The 19717-nt window shown below is 39.2% G+C and overlaps 1 non-coding gene across 1 annotated transcript; it reads right to left on the bottom strand.

Annotated features, from left to right (window-relative positions):
- Positions 1-17749: 17749 nt before the first annotated feature.
- Positions 17750-17853, bottom strand: LOC149262517 (U6 spliceosomal RNA). Its single transcript, XR_016261281.1, has one exon. It is a non-coding gene; the product is annotated as a U6 spliceosomal RNA (small nuclear RNA).
- Between the last annotated feature and the right edge of the window lie 1864 nt (positions 17854-19717).

Below are 19717 nucleotides of genomic sequence, written 5' to 3'. Positions count from 1 at the left end.
ATTATCTCGCGGAGAGCCTGGTCAGAACCTGCAATTTTCAACACAAAATACATGTATAAGATTATATCATCACTGAGGTAGGCATTCCCATACTCAGATCAAAACTTTAACTAACAGACTAACTATTCTGATACAGGAATGATCTTGCAGTACATCATAATCATAGACTTTTGTAGACACAGTATGGGCGCAGCCATCTGTTTATGATTAGTCTACTTAGATAATGAATACAAAACTCCTCGCAGCCTGGATGGTGGAAACTAGATCCAGGGTCTTCATTTCTACTTCCCGAAATGGTATGATTCTAGCCATGCGAATAAATGAGTTGATGTCGAACATGGTAGAAACCACTTGATTACCAGTCAATGATGCAAACTGTTAACAAGCGTGAGAGAGACCACCAGTAATGTCAATGGTTCTCAAAGTACCCAGTACAATCCATGAGATGTGAATGAATGAGTTGATGTCGAACATTTCACGGAATCCTTCGATCGAAAGTCAATGATGTAAACTGACGTCAAAGGCGAGAAACCTGCCATTGATGCATGCAGACTTCAAGGCACTGACGATTTCTAAGTCATCTCTCTAGATAATGTGCTGATGTCGATAGAAAGCGACCCGTTGCGGGCAAGCCCACAACACGAAATCATTGTTCAAGTTGAAGAAATGTTGCTGTAAGGACTGACTCAGGGATGGTCAAATGGATGACAAGTATTTTGCAGATGAAAGTTTTGCTTGCAGACCTCTTGAACACATAACGACACAACAGATGGCTTGGTGATAAACGACTCAAAGTTAATCCCCGGAACCCGGTTGAAGACTTTCAAAGTGGTTTGATCAACTGTGAGGTAAAGGATTTCCCAACCCAGGTGAATGAAAAGTGTCGTGTTCAAGAGTGGTAATAAAGTTTCTTCTGAGACAAAAGGTAACAAATAGGCTCATTCTTCTCTCTTTTCCCCCACCATTTCTAGCAAGTACCTCTTTATTTTTAACAAGCTTGAGGAGGATAACATATGCTTGATTATAAGCTCATCCTTCGGATGAGTCCAACCTAGTTTTGATTCGAACCCTAGGAAGGAGTGGTTCGTTCCTGTTTGTAATTGAACAGGTCCTTTACTGTGAAATGTTTAACGAGCCCAGTATAGGAGAAACTCGGCGTTTTTCAATTTTAGAGATTCTGAAAAACTTAAGAAGACTCCAAGTTGAACTTTTTCGTAGATTTGTGTCCCTCAAGCCCGAAAAAGTATAAAATAATACCTGGGGGAACCGCTTGATCTTGCGACCAAGGAGTACTTTCATAATTAGTGCCACTGACCTGAAAAGTAAAAAGCGATCAAGGACACGTCGTTTTATTTCCGTATCGAGTTTGAAACGACAAAAACCGGCAATCTTTTCCTGATTTTACGGTCAGAAAAGAGCTATAAGGGGACCGTCTTTTAATTCCGTTTTAACGAGTTTAAAAGAAACGCTCGGCAATCTTTTCATTTTTTAGGAGTCAGAAAAGGGCTTAAAAGATGACTCTGATATTTTGGTTCGTGAAAAATGACAATTTTCCCTCTAAATCCCTTTGTCCTGCACAAAAACGACACATTACTCATACCTGTTTAAGATAGGAAAAAATACATCGAAAAACATCCTTCCATGGTGAAAAATGAACAAATTCATCCAAAAAACCTATAAAAAGACTTTTTACCATGTCATTTTTACCATTTTACTGTTGAGGTTGAAAAAAGGGCTTTTGGCAAGAAACTTCCCGTGGTCGCTGCAGAAAATCCGACCGTCAGAATCGAACGTCGTCTCTTCCAGGTATTTTACAACATCCTCCTCTTCAATTTCATCCGATTAAAATTGTGTTTTAGGTTTTAGTTTTGATTTTTGGGGGGTTTTGGGTTTCAAAGTACGCTCTGCGGGGGACACAGGTGCCCTTCGGGTGACCTGCGTCCCCCGACTTTTTCCTGTACAGGAAAAAGGTCGGGGGACGCAGCCCACCTTCAGGCCAGCTGCGTCTCGACGCTCTGTGTTCTAAACGCAGGGTGCGTCCCCCGTGAAAGGCGGAATTTGAAACCCCAAACTCCACAAATAACCATTAAAAATTTCCCAAATTAATTCTAATCTCTGTTTCTTGGTGTGTACGGCACTCACCATGTTGGATTGGAGAGAAAGAGAGCACGAAGACGTTGGTTTATCTGCAATTGAACATCAACCTTCCATTGATGCCCTAAAAGCATGCGGGCTATATAAATACTGGGCCATACCTGGCATGAGGGCTCAGGTGAGATTCTTGGAATGGCTGGTTGAGAGATGGAACGTTCAAGAGCAATGCTTTTAAATAGGAGGGCACCAGCTCGAGATAGAGCCCTCTGACGTATACTTTCTCACTGGCTTGCCAAATAGAGGTGAGCAACTCAATCTAGCCGGGACTAGGCTGGGTGGCCAATCCCTTGCTAGTCTCCGGGCAGATTGGTGCACACCCAATGCACACCATGCGAAAGGCGTGGAAATCAAACACATCTCTCTGCGTGAACTCAAAGTTATAGCTTTCACGGTTACCAGAATTTGCGGCGCAGCCGCTTTACATATTGCCTCCGGGTCCCAAATGCGGATGGCGATTGACTGTTACCAAGGCACCATTTTCAACTGGTGTGATGCTGTGTCGGCTAATATGAAAAGCCAACTGACTAGGGCAAAGAACGGACAACTAAAGACCTTTGGATATGGGCCTCTAGTTGTGAGCTTTGCCTTAGAGAGAGTTTCGATGCTGATCCCTCAGCAACTCACTGTTGATATCTTGGGTCCTCGGGAGCCAAAGCTGATACGATGGGTTACGGTGATGGCCCGGCATCCTGACGAGGGCACAGCGATTGTTCGATTCTCTGATAGTTATTTTCACTGGTTAGAGGACCAGGTTTTTTCGATCCAGGACTTTCCGTATGCCGGAGTAGATTTTCGAGGTGATCCGGACATGGTTCTTCCACAGGGAGAACAATGGGATGACAGAGGTACTTTATTTTTCACAAGTTTTCAAATTATGTATTTTTTTGTTTTTTATATATATCGTCTCAAAACTGACAGTAAAAATTTTCAAAATGCAGATGTTGGTCCACAGCACCCAGCCAACCTCCGGCCTTTTGAGAGGAGACATCCAGTTGCACCGGTACCGGCCCCACAGGACGCGGCTGCAGAGTCACTAGCTGAGTTGGAGCAGGATCTAGAGCGTCTGACGGTGGATATACCTGAGACTACCATAGATGATATTCCTATCAGACTTCAGCGCTATGTAGTCGCAGTCCCTGGACCGTTTAGGAGATTTTTGTGTAAGGTAGCCCGTGCAGTGGTGTCGTATAGGGAGCACCACCAGTGATTGGCTAGTCACTTTGAGGACACATGTGACATTTTTGACTTTTTGTACTTTATCATTTTTGCCGATTATAAGGTGTTTTTCAACCTATGATCGGAGACGATGTATATTTTTTGACACACTCCTATCTATATATATATCACTATTACTGGCTTATCTTGTTTAACATATGTGATGAAATGTTTTTAAATTTACTTGCATGATTATTGTAAATGTCTGTCCAACATTCGAGAAGCAATTGCATCTGCTAATGTATTTAAAGACCTTCGAATATGTTGATATTCAATGCAATCAAATTCACGTTCCAAGAGACTCACTCTCAAAAACAATCTTAATAACACAGGATTTCTAATGGCATAAACTCTATTAAGCTGTAATACAACAAGTTCAGAATCTAACCTCACTATCAAACGTCGAATTCCAAATGAAATAGATTCGGATAATAATTCAACCACTGCACTGTATTCTGCAATGTTGTTCGTTGTTTGACCGAGGCTTACCCCATGCATAGAAACTAACTCGTCAGAGGGCGAATAGATAACCCAAGCTGCGGAAGAGATATTCCGTGTACTACGACAAGCACCATCAGCAAATCCAATGTATGTTTGGAGAGGCGTCGACATCTGCAATATCAAGAGTAAAACCAAGATAAGCCAGAATAACGACGAAAAACACACTCTCTAAGCTAAGCACACTAACTAAACTAACAAACACGTTAGCTAGAAAGAAAAACTAACCTAACTAAAAAAGTCTCCATACCCACCATTTAAGCATAATACCTCTTTAGGTAAAGTCCATTTCTGGGTTTACCTAAAGAGTCCCCATCAAAATCTACCAGCTCATAAGCCCCTTTTGCTAGCTTTCGCTTTACAATGTAGGGTCCATGCCACATAGGAACGAATTTTTCCAGAACCTAGCTTATCATTAGCTTGATCATATAATAGCACTAGGTCTCCCTCCGAAAAACTTCGAGGGGTCACATTTCTATCATACTGAGCTTTCATTCGCTTCGCGTGAGTCTCGATTGCCAATGCAGCGTCACGTCGAGTCTCATCTAATTTAGCTAAGTACAATAAACGTTTCTCCTCTTCGGAAGTAGCTGGAAGTAATTCGACAGCCATTTGAAGTGATGGGATTTCGCATTCAATGGGTAACACAGCTTCCAAGCCATAAACTAGCTGGAAATGAGTGAACCCTGTTGAAGTTTTCACTGAGGTTCGGTATGCCCATAGCGCTGAAAATAACATGTTGTGCCAATTCGATCGATGAATACCAATGGTTCGTCGGATCATGATAACTAGAACTTTGTTGATAGACTCAACCAAACCGTTGGCTTGCGGATAATAAGGAGTAGAGCTATCGTGGCGCAAACCAAGCTGGCTTGTAAGCTCAGTCATCATGATGTTTCGAAAATGGCTCCCATGGTCAGTAATGATTGCTTGTGGGACACCAAACCTAGTTATAATATGATTGAATACGAAAACTGCAGTTGTTTTGCCGCTTGCGTCGAATGTAGGCATCGCCTCGGCCCATTTAGTAAAATAATCAACCGCGAGGATGATATACGCATGCCCCCCGGCCGAGTGAGGGTTACAAGTAATAAAGTCGATACCCCATTTGGCGAATGGACCAACGGAAATTATAGGGTGGAGAGGAGCAGGTGGTGCGCGCATCTTGCGATCAAACACTTGACAGTTGTGGCACTTCCGGACTGCAATGATACAATCTTTAAACATAGACGGCCAGAAATAGCCAGCGCGCAACACCTTCTGAGCTGTGGCATACCCAGACATATGACCGCCACATGCTCCAGAGTGACAATCATTCAAAACCCTCTCAGCCTCTTCGTGAGTTAAACAACGTCGAAAAACTAAGTCTGCCCACCGGCGATAAAGTGTATCTCCAATAATTTTGTATTGCTGGGATTGAAACCGAATTTTTTGACGTTCCGCCTTGGAAGCTTCAGGCCGAAAGGTTTGGGTTTGGAGATAGATGATTATATCCCCGTACCACGGATCTACAGTACTGATAAGAAACAAAGATTCGTCCGCAATGGACTCCTCTGCCACAGTTTCTGTGTCAGCATACGGGAAATCACACATCAATTCCGCAAAAACTAAGGATTTCTTAGACTTGGACTTCTCGAACTCCAAGTCAAACTCTTGCAGGATAACGATCCATTTAGAGTACTTGCCCCCTAGCAGTTGTTTTATCAAAATATAGATCATAGGGTTGCAATCCGAAATAACTGTAGTTTTACGGAGAAGAATGTAGTGACGAAAACGCTGGACAGCTTGAACGGCTGCCAGGGCCAATTTCTCCACATGCGAATATTTTAGCTCAATGGGATTTAAGGTCCTACTAAGATAATATATCACATGTTCCGCTCCGAATTCATCTTCTTGAACTAAGACCATTCCAATGGTGGAATGCGAAGCTGCGAGGTATAAGAAGTAGTCCTGGTTGTAGTTGGGAGGATGCAACAACGGTGCATGGGTCAACGCGTGTTTAAGTGCATCAAAAGATTGTTGGGCAATCTCGTCCCAAAAGAAGTGAGCATTCTATTTCAACAACCGTGTAAAACCTTTAGTGACCTCGGCGTAGTTTGGGATGAATCGGCGTAAAAAGTTCGCTTTCCCTTGCAAACTTTGGAGTTGGCGCAAACTCGAAGGAGGAGGCAATTTGATGATAGCTTCGACTTTCGAGGGATTGACGCGAATGCCGGCTTTTGAAACAACAAATCCCAGCAATCGACCTGTTTCTATACAGAAAACACACTTGTGGGGATTCAACCGAATTCGATAATGCCTACACCTCATAAAGATTGCTCGTAAGTGGACAAGGTGATCAGCTCGATGTAAAGAATGAGCAGGAAAATCATCGAGATACGGTTGCACAATGTGCTTGATGTCATGAAATGCGTAAGACATCGCCCGTTGAAAAGTGGCCCCGGCATTCTTAAGCCCAAAAGGTAATTTGCAATAAGCAAATGTCCCCCATGGACAAATGAATGCCGTTTTTGGTTGGTCGGCAGGTAGAATATTGATTTGATTATAGCCCGAAAAACCATCCATAAAGGAAAACATTTCACTTCCGGCACAATCATCAATAATTTGATCGATATAAGGCGTAGGATAGTTGTCTTTTGGACAAGCTCGATTTATATCCCTATAGTCGATACAGATTCTTATTGTTCCTTGTTTCTTGTTGACCGGAACAATATTCGATACCCGATCTGTTAACGGGATCGGATAAATGAAACCTGCTTTCAACAGCTTTTCGACTTCTGCTTTAATCGCAGCCGCTTTTCGAGGGTGAATCTGACGCAACCGTTGCCGGACGGGTTTAGCATCCGGGTAGGTCTTTATTTCATGAACAACAATGGCAGGATCGATTCCCGGCATTTCCTCGTAAGACCAGGCAAACACGTCGTGGAATTCTTGGAATAGGGCCTTGTAAGTTTGGATTTCATCTTCTGTACATGCGGCACCTATATGAATGTTCTCCTCAATTCCGGGCTTCACTGAAATATCAATGGGAATAGTACGAGAAATATTCCCCAAATTCAACTCTGAATCAGAATGTTTCGTTGGATCCTGAGCGTCTTTGACATATTCAGCGGTAAAAATAGATGAAAAATCATTTTCAAATGCATCATCCTTAGGTAAAAACGAAGATCTGTGATGGAGATCTTCCCATGGTAGATCGTCTACACTTAGGATTTCGCGAAGTTGTTCATCAGATGACACGACTTCGGGAAACGCTATCCGTTCTAAGGTTGAGGTGAAAAGTGATTCTTCACTGACCACATTCATTTGGTCGATCTCGGTTGAACGCGAGTCGGTAAAAGACATGACAGCTTCATAAGCGATTTCATATGGACTCAAAGGCATAGCATCACCGAATGAGTCTATCTCAGATTCAGATGGGACAATCCAAGGATCATCATAAATAATGTTTTCTGATGTAATCATATGAATTGTTGCAAATGAAGGGTCTACGCTGATTGGAGGGAGAGGAAAAGTTCCCAGTAAACCGGAATCTTTAACTAAACCTACGCCAACATCCTTATAAGGGATTGTCGTCTTACCGACATGCTGGATACTCTCTGAAGAGGCTGGGTCGGATGAAAAGTATGTCAGCTGATCAATAGTTACGATCTTACCGTTATATGGAAACTTAATTACTCTGAAGACCGATGAAACGATCGCTGTCATAGCATATGACCAACTTCGACCCAAAAGAAGGTTGTAGTCTAGAGGGGCATCAACCACCTCCACATCCAGACTAACGGTTTTACCTTCTACCCCTATAGGCAATTCCTGTAGAATACCAAATGGACGGAACCCACGGCCATCAAAGGCCTTAAGGATGGTGGGGGATTGGTTCAACGAAGGAGAACCAAGAGATCTCCAACATTGAATCGACATAATACACGTAGAAGCTCCCTCATCAATCACAGTCCGATGAATAGGCCTGTTTTTGACTATCACTGGAATTTGGAAAGCCATTTGATGGGGGAGACGCGGTGTACTATTTTCTAGATCGAAGATTATTAGATTCGGGTCCTGAACATCAACAGCTCCGATAGCCGACAAAAGTAATTTTCGTTGTGCTGGGCATGATTGCAGCACTTCTAACGCCGACATTGCTGAGGGTGAAACAGCTAAGTCCTCAACAATGTTGTAATTCTGGGCTACTCTCGCATGTGGATTGAAAGCAGACCTTCGAAGTACACCCTTGGCGGGCGGTTTGATTACTAAGTCCGGGTTAGGTTTCTCGATCTGTAGTGGATCGGAACCAGGAGCTGAGGTTGATGGGTTAGAGTGAGAAGATTCTGCTTCCTTACCATCAACAGGATTCTTACTACCATAATCTTGCGATCGAGTCGCAATCCTCACATGAGACATCATCAAAATGGGTTCTTCACTGGCATTCGAGGAAGAACCTATCATCTTATTCTCCTGCTCCAGAAATGGATTTTTTAACACAGCAGGAGTGGGAGAACCTTTGACTATTTTCACAACCTCGGCCCGATGAGGGAAATCTCTCGTAAAATGATCCTCTTCACAAATAAGACAAGGATATCGAGGTTTGCGCTTTTCGTCATTGGTTTCCGACTTTTCCGTTTTCTCCTTCGGAGCCTTGTCTGCTTTAGCCTTCTTCTTTCCTTTCTTCTTTCCACCGTTTTTTGATTTGGCCGTAGATGTCTCTACAGCGTGAATATCGGCGGTAAGTTCAGGAGAAGACTCCCCTGTCGGGGAATCAGGTAAAGTGATAATAGGAGTAGTTGAAGCCTTGGAAGACTTCTTCTTGCTCTTTGTATTCACGATACCAATCATACCATCAGCGGCATGAGATCCCGAAGGAGCAGCAGCGATTTGATTTGACTTTGGAAGATCCGGAATCTTCTCGTGTAACGTACCCGACTGAGTGTAAATTAAGTCAAGGTATTGCGCCTGAGCAATGACTTGCTCCTCAGTAACTACTCCGGCCTTAGCTACATCTTCAGTAATCTTCGATAATAATGATTTAACAAACCATTCAGCTAAGATTTGGTCCGGGATAAAAACTTTCACTAGCCTTCTTCGACGTCTCCACTCATGAATGTGATCAGAAATATACGTGGACGTTGATTGTTTTAGTGAAGTTAATAACTCCGTGTCGTTATCGTATCTGACCGGCAACTGAAAGTGAGTTAAGAACGAGGTAGCTAACTGGCTAAAATTGTAAAAAGAGGCTTGTGGTAACTTAATGTACCACTTGGCCGCGAGACCAATGAGTGTACGCTGGAAAAGACGTAAGCGGATCGAATCATCCGAGATAGAATTTGAAGCACACCAGAGGTGGTAAGTCATCACGTGATTGGACGGATCCTCTCCAGACTTACCTTCGAACTTGGGTATATCACTGGGCAACTTATTTGGCATTGGCGGCCAGAACTGAAGATATTGAATTGGATCGTTCGTTAGGCGCGTCAAGTCTGGTAAATCCAAAGTTGCAATAAACGGTAACTGCCGGTTAGGATCTCTAAAACTCTGGGTCACAAGACCAGTCCCAGGAGGAGGATATCCAGGATAACTAGGAACAGGAGTCGCATTTGGGATATTATATCCTCCTGGAAAACCAGGATTAACCGGACCGTACTGGGGTTGTTGAGGTTGTTGATAATTGTACCCAGGATACGGTTGATACTGGTAAACCGGTTGTTGGACAGCTTGCCCAGGTTGGTACTGTCCCTGGTACGGTTGGTGAACAAATTGAGGTTGAGTAGTGACAACCATACTTATACCAGGCTGACCTGCAGGCATCTGGACCGTGGTTTGAATCGTAGATCCAGACAACGGTAAAGATGTCTGAGGAGTGGTTACAGAGACAGTAGAAACCGGAGCCGTCGATACTCCAGAAGTAAGTATGGTAGATGTGGCGGTAGTTGCAGCAGCCGTTTGAGATGGAGTACTAGGTGCGATTGGCGGTTGAGTAACTACCGAAGTTACAGAAGTTTGAACATTTGACTGGACAGGTTGCAGTTGCTGGGGTGGACCAGAAACTACGGGTTGTCCAGATTGAGGAACCAACTGTAGACTTGGCTGCAACACCTGTTGACCCTGTGATGGATCCCATACTAACATTCCGGGGTATTGACCCGTAACAGGTTGAGGATACTGAGATCCATAACCGGATTGAGGATAGGATTGATAATTGTAAGGTGCAGTTCCCATACTTGGAACATATGACTGACCTTGAGGCGGTTGATAACCTTGACTCGAGTATTGACCTTGAGGTTGATAACCTTGAGGTAAATATGGATACTGGGGTTGACCTTGACCTTGAGGTTGGTACGCTTGAGGTTGGTACCCTTGGGGTTGATACCCTTGGGGTTGCCATCCTTGAGGTTGCCATCCTTGAGGTTGATATTGATACTGAGGTTGACCCTGGGGTACATATTGAGGCTGGGGTTGACCTTGAGGCATGTATTGTACCATAGGCACATACTGACCTTGAGGTTGCCCCCCAGACACGATTTGTGTACCTTGAGGTTGCCCCCCAGGCGTTAACTGAGGCTGCCCCCCAGGCGGTAATTGGCCACCTTGAGGTTGGGAAACGGGAACTGAACCTGACATCATGTAAATGTCTCCTACGCCCAATGGTATATTACCACTGCTTCCAGCTAATAACCCATGATCAACGGGTTGAGGAGATGCCCCCGCAAAGGTACCAGAAAGTGCTTGATACCCAGTGGGAACAGAAGGACCGCCGTGTAAGAAAGATTCAGGACTTTGAGTATACACGGACGACTGACCAGACATATTTACAGGAGTATGAATACCTCCAGGTGGAAAAGGAGTACGAGGTGTAGAAAAACCTACCCCAAAGTTGTCTAAATAATTGGTTAACAAAAGGTACCAAGTAGTACTTCTAGGAGGACTGTAAAAGATAGATTCACGCTCCCTTAGATCAATAGTAAGTTGATCTTCAAGGTTAGAGACGCCTATTTCTTCCTCTGGAGCAAGTTCTTCGATAGCAATCAAACCAGTAGGAAGATTTTCGGTGATAATTCTTTCTATTCTCGGTGAATCTGGAACACTAGAAGTCGGAGTAACAGGTTCAGATATTTCAGGTTCTTCGCTTGTATCACTAGCAGACGAAAAACTACCAACAAGCTCAGAAACTGTAACAGCTTCGGGATTATAACCTGTCTCTAGACTTTGGTAATCTGGATGGACTACCAAGGAAGATTCTCCTTCTTCAGGTGAACCTACTCTACTGCCACTAGGAGGAGTTACAAGGACCTTCAACCCTTCGTACTGACCCGGAACGTCTTCAGGAGGTGATCCCCTAAGTCTACGGGATCTTCTCAACAATTCGGCCACAGAAACAACTTCAGGAGACTGGCCCCGAAGTCTACGGGACTGTCTCGGTAATTCCGCCACAGCTAAAAACTTTTAACTACTACACACGAAAACAAAATAAAATTTCAAATCAAACCACCTAAAGTCTCTAAAGAACCAAACAAATTTGAATCACACGCCTAAAGAATCTAGGGCGTCAAACCAAGCACAAACAGTAGCCTTCCAGACCAAAAGCGCTAGTTGGTGATGAAGCCCAACATCGCTGGATTCAGTACAGAAGTGGCGGGTGGAACAGTTACCCCGGCAACCTGCTTAATGAATAGACTAGACCAAGTTCCTCCACCTTAACCGTCTCGAGTGAAGTGAACCCCCCAGAAAATCCAAGTGAGTCTAGCCGACGTCTGCTCCAGGTACAGTGGGATCTTCCCTCCACCGTCACCTCGGTAGAATCATAAAGATAATGGTCACTAAGGTTACCAATCGCAACAAATTCACCTGGGGGAACAGTCTAAACTCTGACAGCACGCAAGGGCAGAGTATCAAGCTCAATCCCCTTGCCGGCTCCTTGACAATAATCCAAGGTTTACCGACAAGTGACCCCTGGCTCCTCGACAATGGTTAATCCGAGGTTTACCGTTTGTAATACGTGCGTGTCTGGCGTCGTTCCCAACGAGGGGGGATTGATCCCCTCACTGGTTCGGACACGAGCTCGTGCTTCTCCTTTAAGAGGAGCTTTCCCAGAGTACAAATGAGACAATTGGATTTATTCTATCACAAGATAAGCTACTTGTTTGGTTTTGTTGTCTTGGAGAGTTAATTACTCACCTACTCCAAGACACTAGCCTGATCTAAATTGGTGTTTCAGAGCCCTAGTAAATAAAAGTTACTACGTCGATTTTACTTTAAGCGTTAATTTTATGGTTTTTCTTAAAGACAAAAGGTAGCGGAAGTGAAACCAATGGTGTGTAGACTCGACTCAAACCACTACAAAGATGCACCTAAGATGATTTACGCTACTTTCCTTTTTCAATGAAATTCTTAACTAAGAGAGTTGAGAGATGCAAATTTTATAGAAAACAACTTTCTTAGTAAAGACAATCAAAGAAACAATTCTCTTTATCTTTTCAAGCATACAAACATGACCACTCCTTACGTGCACGAAAAACTCTTTTTCTTTCAAAACTTTTCAAAGCTACTTGAAATAAAACTTTTCAAAGGAGATGTTTTTGTATTTTCTCTTTTTAATAAAGCATATAAACCTATCTTAACGAAAATCAATCTCAAAAGCTATAAGATCTATGAAAACTTGACTCACAAGCAAATCAAAAGGGAAATTACTCTAAGCAAACCTAACAAGGCAAAAGCTCACAAAGATGATTCTAGGTTGTTTTACTTGACCAAAATCAAATCAAGGACCAGCTAATGCAGAATCAAAAGACTAGTCAAAACAAAACTCAAATCTTTTTGTTCTTTTTGTAAAATGGAATTCAAGACTCAATCAACAAGCACTTCGAAATTTGCCCAAAGAGACAACTCAATGGTAAGTTGCTCTCACAGGTAGACTTTATGACAGGTCTGACTTCTAAGAATGCTGACAAAACCAGAGATATCTAAGGCTTGACAACTTCTACCGCCAAAGTCACTACAAGACCTACTCAAAAATCAAACCCTAGGGCTTAAATTTCTATGAAATCCACTAAAACACTCAATGCTATCGAAACAAGTTCAGGTGAAGATCTTTGACAAGGGACTAATGAATCTGGGCAGTAAAAACTGAGAAAAAGCAAAATCTAAGAGAAAAAATGCAAAAAATGGAATTTTTGCAAATTTTAGCAGGGGACGCAGGCGACCCGTTAAGACAGGTGCGGGCCCGCTCTGTGCACACAGCGACAGTGCGTCCAGGGACGCACTGTGCAATACTCAGAGGGTGCGTCCTACTGGAAAATTCAAGAAAAACCAAAATGAATCTAACCCTAAGCTAACCCACCCAAAGACAAAGTCACAGAGCCAAAAACCAGAAAAATAAACCAATTTTCTCAGAGCAAAGTTCATACAAAGGAAAAGACTTTCACATCAATGGAGTCCCCAGTATGGTCGCCAATTTGTCAGGCGGAAAGAGTCGATTGTGCGGACACAACCAACCTCCCTAGGAGCCTAATACTCTCTAGTAACAAACAAGACAAACAAGAGCAATCCTTCTCTAAACATGCATTTACTATATGGGAAATCAAGTGTTTAGATCCTACCTGTAGTCCAACACTGTTGTAGCAGTCCAGCTCCGCTGATCCGGATGAGCTCCTCCTTCACTTTGAAACCTGCATACACTAACAATCAAACGATTAAATAGCACTTGATAATCTCATAGAATAAAACATATTTAACACATACACCAAGGAGTACATGAAACAACTCATAAATAACAAGTTATTGAGAAGAATGGACTCATTTGCATTAATAGGTAACAAAAGGAACAAATACAACCTGAGCCTTGGTGTTGTGCAAGTCCCTCCCAGGGTCCATCAAGAGTTCTCCTTTACTTTGACAAAGCTCACCCACTTCCAAATAGAACAAGCAAAGATGGCAATCTCTCCTCACAAGCTTCTAAATGGGAGTCCTAATTCCTGCAGCATCTACCCTTAGAAATGTATAGCTTCCAACCTCTCCTCCTTCTGGCCCAATGCCTGTATTTATAGTGCTCAAGAGGAAGTTAATCAGGTCCACCATCAATGGGATAATCCCCTCTTTGGATGGGATAGCTCCCTTATTGATGGGATAAGTTCCTCTTTGGTAGGAGTGCATGAACCATCTGAAGGCGCTCAATACACGTCGAACAACCTTCTAGAATGCTCTAGAAATGACCACAAGTAACTTTTTAAAGATGAAACTTGCGCATTTTAACCTTTACAGGGGGACGCACCTGCCCCTTTACATACAGAGCGTCCAAAGACGCAGCTTTTGTGAACATTGGGTGCGTCCCCGCAGGTAAGGTTGAGAGAACCTGCGTACCCAGAGATAAATACATTTATAAAGACTTTCTCTCTTTTTGGAGTTTGACATGGAGAGCAGAGGCATAAGACTTGCCTAAGAGGATAGCATGACTGTTGATAGAGCCATACTAACTGTAAATAGTCATGGTGACATTTTTTAGTGTAACAGCATCGCTGGGAAAAACCCCTTGAGACGGAAAGCCTCTGAATTCTTAGTTGCCTGAAAGCCCAGAAAATTGTAGGAAAAAGTGCTAAAGGCTAAAAGCAAAACTTGAGCTCTAAAAAACAGTGACATTTATCAGGAATATATTTAAAATGGTACGTAAAATTCTCCCAAATGCATAGCATCTATAGACCAACTAGAGGCAAAAGGCTAAAGAAAGAGTAGAGTCCATCAAGAGGTTAACCAAGTTGAATTGGGATTCTTACTGGTAGTACTTGGTTAAACCACACAGTCAATGCATGACTCTTAACTGCCTCACTAAATCTGCCAAGAAGATAGTGCCAACGCTTGCCGATTCTATTTTTGTAGGACAACTAAAGTCGGAAGTCGGCCAACCAACTCTCCTCAAGCCGATGTTGAATGCTTGCGACCACAGAGAACAGATACATAGATAGTAATTTTTAGATTCAGTTTTAGTTTTAGTTTTTCCTTAGATGAGGACAATCATTTAAACCGCCTCCTATATTTTTGTAATAAACTATTTTTAGGATTTAGCTAGTAGTATTTCAACCCTTCTCATGCATTTAGAAAAAGGTCCTGAAATTTGTCAAAAAAACGTTTCCTCAGAACATGCACTTCTACACCCTCAGAGGAGGTTTTGATGAATGAATGGAACAAGGTTTATTGATATTTGTGTTTAATATCTGCTACTGAAATTTCACTTTTGTACTCTTAGTAGATGTTGAACTAAGAAGAGATAGATCATTATTGTTGAAGCTCATGAGTATAACTTGTTATCAATGGTACTTTTATCTCTTAACGATTTCTTCCTATGTGTTTAAGTGATATTTATGTTCAATTATTTATATATGAATGCCTGAATGCTTGAGTTATCATTTGGCACTTTTGTACAGTGATGGATATTCTATTTATGCTTAATATATGAATGACTTATCATGCGATATGTTTTTCACAACTGTTCAGCTAACTTTTTATACGAAATAGTTCATCTTTATTGAATTCTTTTCTTATAGCAACCGAATGATCTTTATTACCAATTGCTGTTAGAAACTATTTTAGATCGCATAATCGAAATATTAAATCCCAGCTTAGTTTTAGAATTAGATATTTTTGTTTATTAGAATACAAATTGCATGTTATTAGATTAGATTTAGAATAAAAGAATTTTACTTAGGAATTATTAGGAAAGAAATATCAATTCTCAACACACACACACATAAATTGGGAAACTGGTCCCATATCCCCAGTCGGACCCACTATCCCAAACGGAAAAGGAGCCGCTTACCAAGGTTCGGACCGGGTGGGTATCCCCCTTGTTGTAGACCTGATTTTCGGGGCTTCAACACACTGTAAAACTGTACAAATAAATATATATTGAAAAGAGTTGCTTGTTTTCTCGGCTCAGGTTTCTAGGATAAAATCTTTGTGTTAATATGTGTGTTTTCCATTTCAAATTTTTTGTTTTAATTAAGCATATTGTTGCAACAAATAACTTTATAATGTTGAAACATACATGATGTCTATAACATAAAGTTTTAAAAATATTACCTAAAAAATTTCTTAGTAGCATTAACAAGCTCATAGAAAATGGAGTGTCCAATTAACAGTGAATGACTAAATATATTAAGAACTAATAAGAAATCAAGGCATCCATCTCAATGGGCTTTCACAATGTGGGGCTGCTAGATCCTAGTATTCAACTTGGAGCCACACCTACCTCTATACATGCCAACCTCATATCCATGTCCTTTGATTGCAACAAGATGTTGTCCGACATCAACATAATTTTATCGTTCACATTTTTTCTTTCAAGTAGGACACTCCCCAATAACAATTTCAATTTCCAATACAAATTTATAGTGCATAAGTGTTCATTCTAACAACCCTGTGTGTGTCTTGTCTTGAGAACCCAATATCCATTTCCAAAGGACCTCAAAGACTAAAAGGTAAGAAAATTCGTTATTGATTTCTTCTTCTGCTTCCCACAGTTCCTCCTACACTACTAGTCAAATATGGTTGTGAAATAGCCTCATGGAATACCAAGCCTTATCACAAACCCTCAAGCCTCCAGGAGAAACACATTGACTACTATTGTGCCTACATTGAGCTCTTTGGCGGGTCAAGGTTACAACTAAGAGAGAGAAAAGGAACAAAGGGGGGGTTAAAGATCCAATAGAAAGGAAGTCTAATGGTTGGGGAGATGTCATAGAATGGGAGGGGTGAGTCCAAAACTCGAGGAGGCAATGTGAAATCATTGCTTTGATAGATTAACCACTTGAAAATAGAAAGGAAGGTACCTAAATTGAGTAATAGGATTTTTGGGACAGGAGATAGGGTGACTGTAGAGAGAAAATAAAAGGGTGTTAGACTCATATGGAAGGGGAGCACCATCATGAATCGTTGATGAGACCGATTGAGAACCTTCCCAAAGCAAGTGGGTGATATAGAGTAGGTATGATCACGAACAAGAATAAATTTCATAAGGTGAATAACCATCACAAAATCAACAAAGTACCATATACCGCATAACCATATATTTATGAGGGATGAAAGGCACGTATCTCACATTCATTACCTGATTCATGATTAATTATTCATTACCTGATTCAAGATTAATTACCTGAGGAAAATGATTCATGATTTTTTTTTAATAATAAAAATAAATATAAATTAGATACGTAAATCATCATTTCAAATTATTTATTCGTGAAAATTTATTATAATTTAGTAAATTTTTAATATTTTTAAAACTTTTTATTATACTGCTACAAACATGTTATTACACATTCAATTTTTTTTTTTTTTACTCTGTATTAGTTTATCTTTGCTTAAAAAAAAATCGTTTATCCATAATTTAACATTAGGAATTCAATTTTTGCTATTTTTTTATTATTTAAATTTATTTATTTGTAAGGTGATTGATTGAGCTCTGATTATGGGCTCTTAGTAACTTCCATTCTGGTTAGTTACTAACTTTTTGTTTTTAATTTCTTTCTTTTTTTTTAACAAATGAAAAAGTGTAATTCTATTTATATAATACAAATGAAATTACATTTTGCATATACACTTATATCAATGTGTATTGCTCCCATCTCTTTCATGTTTGGAAGAGACTTATAAAGTTTTATCTTGCTACAACAAAAGATATAAATATTTACACAACCATAGTTGTGCCATCATGAATCACCATACATAAACCATGGTCAAAAAACAAAAAATAACTTTAACTATTTCACACATTATTTTGGTACAAAGCTTAACTTTATATAGAAACTCATGCGACTCCTCATAAAATATTTCATTGCCATACAGAAGAAGTTCATTTGTGCCAAAAATGAAACAAGGAAACCATAGAAGAAACTCTCCAAACAAATTGCACCATTTCTCAATTTTTGCATGTCATCCTTATGTAGTGGCCATGCTAATTTTATTTCTATCATTCCAATTGTATCGGTTCTCTGGAATAGACAATTTTGTTTCCTTTTTATTTAACCTTTTTATTTTCTTTTTTTCTTTTTTTTTATAATTTTCACTTCAACAAATTAAAAATGTTTCTCTCTATTTTTAATTTAAGATGACTTATTATTATATCAAAAAAATATTTTAATATATATATATATATATATATATATATATATATATATATATATATATATATATATATATATATATATATATATATAATAATATGTATGTTAATATAAACAATATTAGTTAATCATATTTTTTAATTTTAGGTGATGGCATTCAAGAATATAATATTTTAGTTATTTTATTTTTGTGATGAAATATTTATCTTTATTATTATTTAGTTCAATTAAGTTATATTTAAACTAAATAGCTACTATGCAGTCTTTGTTTTATATTTTTTTTTTACTAATTAATATTTTTTATATTCACTCATTGTTTTTTCTTTTATAATTATATGCCAATATTTATTTTGATGTTAAATTTATTAATCATTAAAAAATATTTAAAAAATATTTAAAACTATTTTTAATTGTAGTAATAAATATAATAAATATATTTTCACATAAATCAAATGAACATAGGTTGAATAATTTATTAAAATGTAATACTATTTATATAAAAACATATTGGTTTTTGTTAAAGCAATTTCATTATCTTCATATATGAATTAATAAAATATCTCAATCGTATATTAATTTAGGATTTTAATTAATTTTTTAAAATATCATTTTATTTTTGAAAACATAGCAAGTATAATTTTTGCATGTTAATGTTAATGATTTGTATATATCATTTAATTTTTATTTATTTATTTTTAATTTTTAATTTTTGTCTAGAAAAAACTAGATTTTTTCATAAATTTTCAATAAACTTATAAATTTTTTATTTTTAACATTTAATAAAGATTTTAATTTTTGTGTAATACAACTTTCCTCTTTATGTATAAAAAAGAATTTACTTTGACGTGATACAATTTTCTGATTTTATACCCTTAAGATTTCACTTTGGGACTATACAAATTTTCAATTGGTATATGTCATTGATTTTAGTTTTTTATGCACAATGCATTGCACACGAAAGATTCCTATGGTGATGTAATACATAGAAATAAATATTATTTGGTCATGTTGCAATGTATTTCACTACATTTTTTATTCCTTCTCACATTTTGCATATGTATGATTTTTATGTCTTTGCGACATTTCACACCATCCAAAATTTATCCTTGATGACATTTCACATCCTTTACAAGTTATTATTTTTGCAAAATTTCACATTTAATTTCAATCTTATGACACATTGCACCTCATTTTTTCTCTCATGTGACATATCACATCATGCTAAATTTCTCTTTCATGCAATCTGTCACATGGACCAAAAGTTATTTTTTGTGTGATGTGTCACATCTCCTTAAAAAACTTATCTTAACAACAAGAGAGAATTTGAAATGCATGAAATTATTTTAGCAAACTTGGCCAAAATTTTCTTTCACATCTTCCAAAACTTTATTGCTTTGTGAAATTCCATGCTCAAAGTATTTTTACTTGTGAAACACCCATCATCTCAAATTTACTTTCTTAACAACATGTCACATTTCCAATAAAATTCCTTCTATACAATAAATTACATCACAAAAGAGCATATCTTCATATAGTACATTGTGTTTCCATAATTTTTTATTTTACAATGAATTTTCCCTTTTTCTATGGTAGGGATAAATTCTATTCTTTTTTCTCTATGGCAAATTTTGCTTCATCGTATCTTTCAGAAATTTTCTTCCTTTAGACCATTTCACATTCAATATTTATTTCCCTTGTGACACACTACATTGAAACAAAGATAATTTTGTCGTGATCTATCATAT

The sequence above is a fragment of the Pinus tabuliformis genome, chromosome 6, assembly GCF_031772625.1.
Source record: "Pinus tabuliformis cultivar Carrire ecotype Pingquan chromosome 6, CPIR1, whole genome shotgun sequence".
Lineage (NCBI taxonomy): Eukaryota > Viridiplantae > Streptophyta > Pinopsida > Pinales > Pinaceae > Pinus > Pinus tabuliformis.
The sequence above is the reverse complement of the archived record's forward strand: the minus strand, read 5'-3'. Positions and strand labels throughout refer to the sequence as shown.